This window comes from Benincasa hispida, chromosome 3 (assembly GCF_027475165.1).
Source record: "Benincasa hispida cultivar pf3 chromosome 3, pf3_genome.v1.1, whole genome shotgun sequence".
Lineage (NCBI taxonomy): Eukaryota > Viridiplantae > Streptophyta > Magnoliopsida > Cucurbitales > Cucurbitaceae > Benincasa > Benincasa hispida.
The window spans coordinates 25,458,562-25,470,444 of NC_143480.1; positions in this window are offsets into that span (position 1 = coordinate 25,458,562).

Genomic DNA, 11,883 nt, shown 5'->3' on the forward strand with positions numbered 1-11,883 from the left:
TTGCCCATGGCCGCATGTCCGCCTCCACCTCTTTTTACTATGCTTTCATTCTATGTATTTCTTTTTGCTAGGTAGTTAGGTAAAATATGTACTTTTCTTAGTGAGTGATCGCTCGCCCATTTCCATATGCAAGGGTGGCGGATGTGTTTTTGTTCATAATGCACTATATGGGGATAAGACTAATCATCACTTCCTCATACCCGAAGTATTGTGTTATAAAGCTATTTTGTTGCTTATTGCTTTCTAGCCTACTACGATCTTTCTCTTCTCTATTCTTACATTTTGCGAAAACCTTTTCTCCAAACTCGTTTTCTCTAAAACGGGGGTGGAGGTTGCAGGAGGCACCTGGTGTGCCATCGACATTTCGAATTCGAATTGACTGACTTGTCTGTGAGCGGAAACAAGTTCTGCACAACTGCTAAGTGAAGCTTTCGAAAGTGCGATTGTGACACTAAGTATGCCTTATTTATAAAGAGAATACACCATCATTTAGGCTAAGAGGAAAGCAATGTTTTATGGGGCATCGATGCCATTTTTCAGATAATCACAGTTGGCGCAAGAGCAAACAATATGATGGAAAATTGGAACATAGGCCTCCTCCAATTTTCGTGGATGGAGAAGATATTTTACGAGAGATGAACTTGTTAAACTTTCCCATGTTTAACAAACATTTGGAGAAAAGTGATAAAAAACGGAAACGAAGTTTAAATTGGAATAAAAAAAGTATATTTTTCCAACTTCCATATTGGTTGAAACTTTTATTAAGACATAAGTTGGATGTTATGCATATTGAAAAGAATATTTGTGATAATTTGATAGATACATTGTTAAATATTGAGGGAAAGTATAAAGCTACAACTAATACTCGTTTGGATTTAGAAGATCTAAATATATGAAAAGAACCACACCTGCAAAAGATAGGAGATAAAGTTGTAAAGCCACACGTTGTATACACATTGACTACTAATGACAAGGTTGCATTCTGTAAGTGGATGAAATCAGTCAAATTTCCTGATGGGTTCATATCAAATACATCAAGATGTGTGAGTGAGAAAGATGGAAAGCTACGGGGGCTAAAAATTCACGACTCGCCTGTTCTACTTCAAAGGCTTCTTCCAATTGGTGTTCAAGCATACTTGAAAAAAGACGTGTCCACTGTTGTCATTGAGTTACGCAAATTTTTCTGTGATCTATGTACAAAAACAATATCTATAAAGGATTTAGGTTGATTACAAAGAGACATTATAATCCTACTTTGTAAGTTAGAAAAAATATCTTCATCGGCATTTCTTGATGTAATAGTGCACCTAACAGTCCATTTGCCCTATGAAACAAAAGTTGCAGATCTAGTTAGTTATAGTTGGATGTACCCTATCGAAAGAAGCTTATGAATATTGAAACAATATGTAAGAAACAAAGCACGTCTTGAGGGTTTTATAGTAGAAACATATATAAGAATGAATAGTTGGTATTTTGAAAATTGCTATTTATCTAGTCAGTTCAATCTATAATCTGTAACAAAGTGAAATATAGTAGTTGCAAAGCTTATAAAAATTTAAGAGTGCAAGTGATATGATTGGCAATCTATAATCTTTTATCTTGTAAGAAAGAATATTTTTCCAAAACTGACTAGAAAGACATGATTGGCAATCTCTTCTTACTTCTTTTTAGTTGATTTTTTTTTTTTTACATCTCTTTTTTGGTTGATTTTATTTTTCTTACAATGTTGTACCCATTTTTTTGTATAGTCAGTCTAAATAAGGAGAATACGAGACTCGCACCCAGGTCCCCAAACACATTTGGTTGGGTCCAGGTCCAGATCCATGTAATTTTCCGTGCCAAAATCCAATTCCAGAAAGTCCATATGATTTTACAAATACATCCAATTATGTTATATGTAATTTTGCAATTTCTATCTCCTGATTTATTTAGGTCTACACGTCTATATGCAGACTTATTTAGGTCTACACGTCTATATGCAATTAACACTGAAAAGAAAGTCCATACCTGATGTTAAAGATATGAAGAAAAAAAAAGGCTAGGTATGTAGTTTTAACCCAATACAAATTCTACTTACCAACAAGAGCGTTCAATTGTAATGTTCATACTATGTACCTCAAGATTTGAGATTCGATTCTTCTACTCCATACTTTAATTACTATACCTTTAATTCTACTTACAAAATAAAAATTAAAAATATAAATAAATAAATAAATAATTGTATTCCCCTTGCTACATCACCCACCGTCCGTTCCATCACTTCAAAACACATCTCACAATTCACGTCCCTTTATAAAAACCGACAAAGATACAAGATTCCAACATCAAATAAAAACTCTTATTCATCTCTAATCTGATCTACAAAGAATTCGTTTCTTTATAAATAAAATGGGAAAAGGAATATGATCAACAGAAGAACAATGAATACTAAAAAATAATCATGACTATCAAAAATTACAAAAACAACTCTCTGAATGTCCAAGATTAAAAATAATAAGAACGATAATAATAACAATGAAATTTTGTGAAGGCAGTTTGGGTAAGGGATTAAAAAAGCAAAAGAATTCCATCAGGCATCACTCCAATCCACCTTCAAATTTTAGATCTCTTAATTGACCCAACGATCATTGTCTACGCTAAAATCACTGCGAACAGAGTTCCAGCAACAGCGATCCCGAAAGCCGCTCCACCGATGTGCGACGCCGCTCCAGCTGGGTTGTCGGCCGCCGGTGCTTGGGGTGCACTTGAAGGCACCTCGATTCCGGTGGGTGAAGGAGGAGAAGCAATGGGTGGAACTACAGGACCACCGGAAGGAGTAAGACTGGAGCTTGGAGCTGGGGTCGGAGCAGTAGTCGCCGGAGCTGGAGCTGGTACCGCTGGCGCTGGTGACGGAGCTTCCGGAGCGGGTGAGGGCGACGCCGGAGCTGGTGAAAGCGATGGTGCTCTGTTTGGCGTCGGAGTCGGAGATGGAGGGAAAACGACCGGAGAAGGGGCCGGCGTAGTTGGTAGCGGAGGTAGAGGCTGTGAAGAACCCGGTGCCGGCGCCGGCGCCTGAGCCATACACAACCTCGTCAGTAAAGCAAAAATCACAACATATCGAACCCCCGAGAATCCCATCGTCTTTATCGGGAAGAAAAAGGAAAACAGAGTATCTCAGAGAAAGGTAGTGAGGAAGTGGAAGCCAAACCACGGCGTTTCAGAAAGGAACAATTCGCTCACAGAATTCACTTTACTTGTTTTGATTTGTATCCCAGTAGATCGTGATAAGTCCATATATATAGCCTCTCTCCCTAAAAACCTTCTAGAGGAATCAGATACAGGTGGACCAAGTAAACAAGCTACTCAGATTCGAACACGTGTACGCGTTGAATTGTCTTCCCACTGATCAAAAATCATAAATTTGAAGTGGACAGTTTACAGCCGTTGGATCCACCACGCGTCAGTTCGAGGAATGTCGGTGGGACATTACTTTCTTGTTTCTTTTCGTATGCTAGTCCTACACCGCCTTGCTAGAGGTTTAGGAATTTCTGAGAAGCGTTAGTCCAGGGTGTCAAATACGAGTACACGTGGTCGATGGCCATTTGAGGAGCCTGTTGTAAATTTCAATCATATGCATTTATTTCCGTTGATTTTATATTTGTAGCCGTTGAGTTGTGTGAAAGAAGGGAGAGAAATGGAGTTTGGTAACCGCCAGATATGGAAAAAGATATAAATAATTTTCAATTCGACCCCCGGAAAATAAGGTAATAAAAGAGTCTTTTAACTCTGTTTTCTTTTTCCTTATAGAATAAGAAGCAAACACATTCATATTAGCGATCGAGAGAATATATATATATGACATTGGAAATTAACCGGAAAAAATAATAATAATAATGAGAGTGAATGAATCAGAGAAATTTTGTGTGTTACTTTTTCCTGAAATGCAGAGGAATAAGAACTGGCAATAGCTGGCGATAGTTTTATATATTCAAAAAGTAAGAAAGGAAAGCGTACACGTTTTGACGAATGCATGGTTTTTATTATTATTTCAGTAATTTTATCTGCCATTAATTTGCCAACCACGAATTGTGCTGCAAAATTGTTGGTATTCGTTGTCTTGAAAGGAAATGAAATCGGTGGGGGTTGAATAATATTTTCATTTATCTTCTTTTTTAATGTGAAATTGTATGATATTCCTATTTAGTTTCCTTTTAATCGTAGAATAACAATTTTGTCACTTTTTTACATTAGTTTTTTGTTTAAGCAAAAGATACATCATGGTCCCAAATATTATTTAGTTTTTTCCTAACAAGACTTTAAGTAAGCATTTTTATTTTTATGTTAAATTTCTTTTTTTTTTTCACTTAAAAAAACAAACTTTTCTATTTATATTCAATTTTTTTTTTAAAAAAAATTAATTTTTAAAAACTACTAAATTTAATTTTCAAAATTATGACTTTAATTTTAAAAACATTCCTTAAAACAGACAACAAATTTTTTTATAAGAAAAAAAACTATAATTTTTTTTCTTTTTTGACAAAAAAAAAATCAATAGTTAAGAATAATGTTTATAAATTTAATTTCTAAAAATTAAAATACAAATTAAATTATTATGGAACGATACATAAATTGTTATGTAGTATACTTTTTTTGTTTAATATTTTGATCATTATAATTGTTAGAATAAATTCTGGGTCAAAAAAAAAATATAAATTTGTATCTCTAAATTTTAAGAGTTGCATCGATTAGACCCTAAATTAATAGTTATATTTATAAAATCTGTACGTGTCAATTTACACCCTTTGTTGGAAAAATGGTTGGAAGAAAATTCTAAATAAAATAAAATAAAATAATATAATAGTTGGAATGAAAATGTCGTAAAATAAGGGAGTTGGGTGACCTACGCCACGGCAATGATTGAGTGGTTATATGAATTATGACGCGGAGTTGATCACACCCACACCCAACTGCTATCTGACGCGTGTACAGCCAAGTAACCTACTCCTTTTCCACATAAATCTTATTTTATTCTTTCTACGCTGACATGGCATATTCTACCCTAACTAAAATAGTATGCCCATTGTCCACCAAGCTTAGACTATTATAATTCAAATTAAAATAGTCTACACTAAAAAAATAGAGTATTATAACTCATAGATTATTATAACCAATTTAGCGCACCAAACATCCTTAAAATTCTACGAAAAGAAAGTCCAAAGTTAATTTGTAAAAAGAAGCAAAAAAATCATGAAAAATTGGATCAACAACCACACACACATAGGTTCATTTAAAAATATGACAACAAAATTTCAAATACGGGAATTATAGTGGTAGCAAAAGAAATTATTAGACTAATTGTAACTCTATATCAGTTGAATAGATCAAAAGAAGTGTATTATGACGTATCAATATTATTTATATATTTGGTACAAATATATACGATAGAGATATGTATATATATATATCAATAATACATAAACTGAAAGTGTATATCTATTCAAAAGAAAAAGAAACTAAAGTGTATTAATGGATATGTATATCAATAATATTACATGAAATTAAAATGTATCACTAGTGTATCATTAGTAATATTAGTTTATAAAACATAACATTATATCATTAATATACAATACGTCTAAAATTTATTTCAAGTAAAATATTGATGTATCCCTATTACACCAATACTCGTAAAAATTAAATTTTAGTTTATAAATAATATGAATCTATCATTTATAAGTTATTTTTATTAATGAGTTGTCTGATGTGTTATCTTTTGCATGTTTATTTTTTTTTTTCCCTATCTTTCGTTGGTTGTCTTTCACGTTTTCTTCTTAAATATTTAATGAATATGCATATAAATAACTAAAAAAAGTTAAGGCGGGTAAGTGATACAATTTAATTAAAGTATATAATTAAGGAAATAAGAGGTATATTAGTGATATTGTTGATATTTCAATATGAATTATATTAATAATAATTTTATTTGAAATAATTCAGATACATTTAAAAAATTGTTATGATAAGTTACTGGCCTAATGCGTACAAGTGATGTTGCATGCAAAATATCATGATCTCATACAGATGAAGAAGCATAACTCTCATAATTAATGGTCTTGCAATTAATTCCAAACGTCATATGAATGGTTCTGCTAATTATTTTGTGTATGAACATGAGCTACAGGATGTTCAACACTTATTCCAATTGACATACAATAATTATCAAAAGCTTGAGATGTAAATTCACCAGCATTATCAAGACGAATGATCTTAATTGTATAATCAGAAAATTGTGTTATTGACTTAATTATTTGAGCAAGTAATCTTGCAAATGCAAGATTTCAACTTGATAATTAGCACACGTGTGACCATTTACTAGATGCATCTATTAATACCATAAAATATCTAAATGGTCCACTTGGTGGGTTAATAGGTCCACATATATCACCATGAATTCGTTCTAAGAATGCAGGTGATTCACTCCCCACTTTAGCTTAGTGATGGTCTATTTATTATTTCCTTAAGAGCAAGTATCACATGATAATTCATTATATCGAAGAATCTTCTGGTTCTTTAATGGGTGTCCGTTTGAATTCTCAATAATTCTTCTCATCATTATAGATTCTGGATGACCCAATCGGTCATGCCAAATTGTAAATATGTCTAGATTCATGAACTTCAGGTTTATTGTTGCATATGTTTCAATTACTCATATATGAGTATAATACAATCCAGAAGATAAAGCAGACAATTTTTCTAATATACGTTTTTCATTTGAGACAATGGATATGATATATAGACACTACTACAGAAATTAAATTACTTGACATTTTTCCAATGTCAAGTAGAGGGTATACTTGAAGTTAATAAAAACGTCGTTATTCGACTGTCAAGTATAATGTCATAACTTGATACTGTAAAAATGTCAAGAGAAATTATTCTTGACACAATTTCCGTGTCAAGAGGTATAATACACTTGACATTGATGACATGTCAAGTTGACACTTATTATTGTGATTACTTTTGACATTTTTTATTTGTCAAATATATTTTTATCTTGACACGAAATAATGGTCAAGTAATCTAATTCTTGACACATTTCCAATGTCATGTATGCTTTTTATTTCTAAATTAAACATTCAAATTTAATTTTCATTTCTCATTTCCTGCATTACATTTGTTCCAATAAGACAATTTCAACAACTAAACAGTTGCATATATTTCAGGTCTACATATCAGCTCAATATATCCAACGTAACAATTCAGAATACTAAAATAAACAATTTCATTTTTATATTATTCATGTCTATATGAACGATTCCAAAATTTACAAGACCAATCGTAGAACAGTATATACTATATCAATCCAACCCAATACATGATAATTCTAAAATTGTAAGACCAATTTATATGTGTTATGTATTCCAAAAATCACAAGACTAAAATTCTATCCTCTACCACACATTTCTTTGAAGTATATAACCTATAATGGCTGAACAAAACATTTACACAAAAAAAGTTTTGGGAATTTCCATGTAGCCACATACACAAAATTTATGGTAAGTCCATCAGATATGGCGACCTAAATATTCAGCCTATTCCATGCGTACTTCATCCAATTCAAGTTGCGAGTACGAGCTCCTCGTATCAATCTATAAAACATAGAAAGTGAAATATACATGTTTATTTACTATTTACACTATCTATAATGTTATAATATATATAAGTAGTTTAAAGACATACCGCATCTGTGATAATATTCTTCTCTTTAGTCACGATTTCTTGTATATATCTCATAACATAATACCCACATTCGACAGTTCCCACTTGTAAAGGACACTACAATACAAAGTCAATAATTAATACACATATCATACAGATGCATTAAATAAACATCAATAATTAATACACATATCATACAGATGCATTAAATAAACATCATTCTATTAATTTTTTCAATGCTCTTATACTTACCTTTACTATTTTCCAGAATGTGGTTTTTCGAGTCTTTTGCAAATTTTTTTGAGACTGAAAAATGGTCATTGCCCTACATTTGTCAAAGAGTATAGTATAATATTTAGAATGAAATAAACTTTACAAAAGAAAAACAAAAAAAAAAAAACTAATGCAAAGTTAGCTTACATATTTGTTATGTATTTGATATCTTCTCGTGAACTTGTTCTCAATGAGTCAAGATAGTACACCACGTCATCATACACATTGATAACAATTAACGACCAATGATAACTGAATAAAATACACAACTAATTAGTATGGAACATGAAGGTAGCTCATTACATTAAGGTCGAATAGAGTACAAAGAGCTTTCAAGTAAAATGATCCCAACACAATTCTACATTGGAACAAAATAGGAAAAGGTAGAATATGAGTATAAGGTTCTGAACATGAGTATAACTAATTATACTTACCTGGGATTATAAGGAGCAACTAACTTCCAAGCTGGAGAATCTGCAGGGTGCATAATTTATCATCCATTTCTCTCTCATTAGTATGCCAAGTTAGGTTTTTAGCACATTCAACACTTCTAAACATCCGTTGAAAACATGGTATAGGAGGAAAATACTACATTATTTTGGCAAGGATTTTCTTCTTCTTATTTGTGTCTTTACCATATTTCCACATTGACTCACCACATTCAGGACACACAATTGCATTGACATATTCTTTTCGATACAAGCAACAATTAGGACATGCATGAATCTTTTCATATTCCATTCCTAGTGCACCTAATGTTTTCCTTGCTTCATACATTGATGTAGGTAGGTCATTAGTAGAAGGTAAGATATCCTTTAATACTTTTAGTAGCTCTGAGAAACTAAAGTCACTCCATCCATGTCTAACTTTCAAGTTATACAACTTCACTAATATAGATAACTTGTTGAACTTTTTGCATCCTTCATACAATGGCTTTTCAGCATCATTAAGCAACCTTTCGAATCCATTGGGATCTTTTGAATATTGCTCATGAGCAATTTCAACCATTTCTTTTATATTTCCAACATCATTCTCTTCATACCTACACTCAGGGGATTTTCCATACAAGGATGAATTAGGAAGTTCATCCACCATCCCAAAACCAAATCTTATAACTTTCATCAATCCCATTAAAATATAATCTCTAATATCATTGCTATTATGTCTTTAACAATTTCCACATTTCAAACAAGGACAACGTATATTAGTATTATTTGTATTGAAAAATCCAAATTTGATGAAGTTTTCCACACTCAACTCAAACTCTTTAGATAATCTACTCTTTGTCATCCATGATTTATCCATACTTATAATAAGCTAATCTTAGAACTACAAAAAAAATATTACAATAATTCAAATTAGATAACTCATACAACTTATAAAATTTGTATGGAATTGATATTCATAGATAACTTAAGAATCTCTATTCGCGGAAAGTGATTGAAGACATTGTTTTTTTGAACATCACAAATTATATAAAATAAAATAACGATTTAATATAAAACCCTCTTCTATTAACTAAACACTTGAAAATTTATTAATCAGAAATAAAAATGCATAAAACCAAACAAATCAGCAAAATTAACATCTAAAACATAAATAATCCACCAAAATTTGGTTCAAATAATCAAACATTATATTACAACATAATTACAAAATCCCATAAAACCAAACAGATTAGCAAAATATTAGCAATAATAATAATAAACAACCAATATAATCTAATCACAACACTCCAACCAAACTCAAAAGTTCAAACTACATCCTCAAACTAAAAAAAAATAAAAACAAAAAAAAAGAAACATACACATATCAAATATATATATATTTCAATTAAAGAAAACATATATATAACAAAAATGCAAACTAAAGTTCTAAACTCAGTTTTTTAATTTAAAAAACATAAAAAAAATACTTACTCACGACAGCGAACGATCCTAAGAATTCAATACAACCAACAGCAGCGGACAATGAAGAACACTAAACAGCAGCGGACGACCCACTAGATAACAAGAACCCCAGTGGCACCACTGATGGACGACGACCACAGACGAACGACACCACTGGTAGATCTCAGTGGCAGGGGACTACCCACCGGATAACAAGAACCCTAGTGGCATCACAGACCGATGGCACCACTGATGGACGACACCACAGACGGACAACCAAGGACGGACGACACCACGGATGGACGACCAAGGACAGATAGCGGACAACCACGGCCGGACAGCACTGGATTCGCACGGCCAAGGTTGGACGACGGACAACCTTTCGCATGACCAGGGTTTAGGGTAAGAGAGAAATGCAGCGGCTGGAGAAAATGAAATGATAAATTTAGGGCTTTTCATTAAAGTAAGAAAATAAATATTATTAGGCAATTTTTTTTACTTGACACGAAAAAATGTCAAGTAAGAGCTTCTTATACTTGACACGTGAAACGTATCGAGTAAGACCTTATATTACTTTATACGAAAATCTTGTCAAGGTTCGCGTGAAAGTATCTGAAATATTCCGTCAATCTCCGCTTTTTTAACCCTTTTACTTGATTTTTTTTGTCCAAAATCATATTACTTGACGTTTTTTCCACAGAAACGTCAAGTAATTAAAAACTACAAATGTCAAGTAATGTAGATTTTGTAGTAGTGAGATATTCTACATTATTCTTACTATCAATCTCAATGTGATAACCATCGCAACGTATATCTTTAAACTTAGAAGATTTCTCATTTTGGAAAAATATTTTTTATTTGGAAAAATATTTTTTATTTGTAAGTATTGTATATGTAGTTGCACTGGCTGCCAGACATAGATCTTCTTTACTCATTTTTGAAACACCCAACATATGAAAATGATCAATGTTTCTTCAGTAAAAAAAATAATTACAATAAGAAAAACAATACTTACAATATACAAAAGTTACTAAAAAAAAATGAAGATAGATAAAAGAAAACAATAACATTAAGTCTAGATATTCTCAAAGTCAAAAGAAACACCTGATATGCCACCAACTATGTCAATCTTCTCTTCAGGAGATTCAAAGAAGTTTACCACATCCAAATTTGTCATATAAGATGGGTCAAATATGTCATTATTATGGTATGCAAAATTTACTTCCACATTTTTTTCTTTTTCCTTCAGGAGGATTGATAGAGGTCAACTAAGTGTTTTGGCATACAATAGGTACGTGATCAATGTCCAGTTCTTCATTAGAAACATTTATTTTCAACACTCTTTGAACTTTTATCTTGTGGAGATTTTCTTTTGTGATCATCATTTTGTGTGGTTCTTTTAAAATTTAAATGATTAGAACGACCATCACAAAAATAATAATTATTTCTTCCTCTGCCACGGTCACGACCTCGACCGCGACCACAACCTTGACCATGATTATTATTAAAATTCACAGCATTCACGTCAGAGAATGGTGTCATTCCGGTTGGTCGAGATTCATGATTTTTTATCAATAATTCGTTATTTTGTTCGGCCGCGAAAAGACATTAAATTAATTCATAATACTGTTTAAAACCTTTCTTTTGATATTGCTGTTGCAGGAGTATATTCGAGACATGAAATGTATAAAATATCTTCTCTAACATATCATCATCAGTAATTTTTTCTCCACATAACAACAATTTTGAACTGATTTTAAATAATGAGAAATTGTAATCACTTATTGATTTAAAATCTTGTAGCCTCAAATGCATCCACTCATAACAAGCTTTAGGAAGAATAATTATCTTTTGATGATCATACTTTTGTTTCAAATTTTTTCACAAGATAGGGATCATTTATTGTAAGATATTCCATTTCTAATCTTTCATGGAGATGATGACGAAGGAAAATCATAACTTTTGCTTTGTCCTGACTGGATGTCGTATTTTCTTCTTTAATTGTTTCTCCCAAGTTCATAGC